This window comes from Myotis davidii, unplaced genomic scaffold (genome assembly GCF_000327345.1).
Source record: "Myotis davidii unplaced genomic scaffold, ASM32734v1 scaffold3390, whole genome shotgun sequence".
NCBI lineage: Eukaryota > Metazoa > Chordata > Mammalia > Chiroptera > Vespertilionidae > Myotis > Myotis davidii.
Genome location: NW_006281983.1, coordinates 35,183 through 36,918, shown reverse-complemented (window position 1 = coordinate 36,918; position 1,736 = coordinate 35,183). Strand labels below are relative to the sequence as shown.

Below are 1,736 nucleotides of genomic sequence, written 5' to 3'. Positions count from 1 at the left end.
TCATGGGCTCTTAAAATCCCTCTTCCTGGCTCTTAGGTGACACCTTTACACTGTCCTCACATTATGAAAGAGGTGGAGGCTCTTTTATAAGGGCACTAATCTCACTCATGCAGGCTCCACACCCATGACCTGATCACCTCCCAAAGGTCCCACCCACTATATCATCACCTTTGGGGGTTAGGATTTCAACACACAAATTTGGGGGTGGGACACAAATATTTAGGCCATAACACATGTTAAATATTTTTCACCCCAACTTTCATTCTCCTCCCTTTGAAGATTGTCCCTCCTGCCCCTCTGATTCTCTGTGAATAAGTACTGGTTTTTAATCTACTGTATGCATGTTCATTGGAAGAACTAAACAGTAGTATAAGCAGTAGTTGAAATACATAAAGGAGTTGCTCCCCTTTTGGTTACCCCCTATTTCAGATAAGTATAGAGGCAACTGAGAACATTTGCAGGAAGCCAGAGCCAGCCAGTGCCTGAAACAGAAGGAGTTTCAATAGGGGTCTAATCACATTAAGGGCCATAGGGAATTTTAAAGGTTCCATGAGTGAGAAGGTAAAATGTGACAGCCTTGTGAAAGGTAGTTTGCTTGTCTTAGAGAGGGATAAGGCCAGGTCTAAAGGGAAGGGGACATACATGCTCAGAGGTTCAGACCATTGGCCGCAGAGTAAGCTATGGCGCTAGTGGAGAGAATAAGTCCCTGATCTCCAACTGATGACCGACTTAGCCTTGACCTCTGAACATCCTTAAGACCCTCTGAAATGTTCTAAAAATAGCTACCTCAGTCAAAGGAAGAAAGGGTTGAAGCCCACACTCATAAAAAGGTTGATAAAACAACAAGATATCCAGTTTTATGGCCAAGACAAGAAGGTGCGATCACAAGACAGTGTGAGGTTCTGGCAGCAGCCCCCAAGTTTAGGGATCACCTGACTGTTTCCTTCAAGGGAACAGAGGTCTAGGCCTATTTTACAGAGCATCCTTCTGAAGCTATTCTGTGTCTGCTTCTACTTTGGACAGGACATTTACTAGGCGTACCAGTTAATAATGTGGATTTTTTTCAATAGATAGAGTTACACATATGTTGATATATATACGATTTGACATGTATGCTACTTTGTTGTATTGACAGAAAGCTTCAAAACTTCAAATGTCAAATGTCAAGGCGTTAACATCATAGATATTTTTAGGCTTAAAAATGTCGAATTTTGAAGACCAACAATTACAAGCATTATTGGATGAAGATGCATGTCAAACTTAAAAACAATTTGCAGAAAGATTAAACAATTTCCGATCATTTAAAAGCAAAGAAGGAACTCTTACCATTTGCAACGGTATGGATGGAACTGGAGAGCATTATGCTAAGTGACATAAGCCAGTCAATGAAGGAAAAATACCACATGATCTCACTCATTCATGGATAATAAAGACCATTATAAACTTATGAACAATAATAGATACAGAGGCAGAACTGCCTCAAACTGATTGTCAAACTGCAGTGGGAAGGCCAGGGAGGGTTGGGGGGCAGGAGGGAGGGGGGTAAGAGATCAACTGAAGGACTTGTATGCATGCATATAAGCATAACCAATGGACACAAGACACTGGGGGGTAGGGGAGGCTAGTAGAAGGTCAAGGGGGAAATAAAAATGAGATATATGTAATACTCTTTCTTTGTAATACTTTAAGCAATAAAACAAAATTTTAAAAAAAGAAAATATCTATATCAATAATAT

The 1,736-nt window shown here is 40.4% G+C and overlaps 1 long non-coding RNA gene across 1 annotated transcript in view; it reads left to right on the top strand.

The window, feature by feature from the left end:
• Positions 1-1,035: 1,035 nt before the first annotated feature.
• LOC107182898 overlaps positions 1,036-1,736 on the top strand; it is a 15,607-nt gene continuing 14,906 nt past the window's right edge. The window contains exon 1 of the long non-coding RNA XR_001513657.1: positions 1,036-1,162. This is a non-coding gene — a long non-coding RNA (uncharacterized LOC107182898). The remainder of the gene's footprint in view (positions 1,163-1,736) is intronic.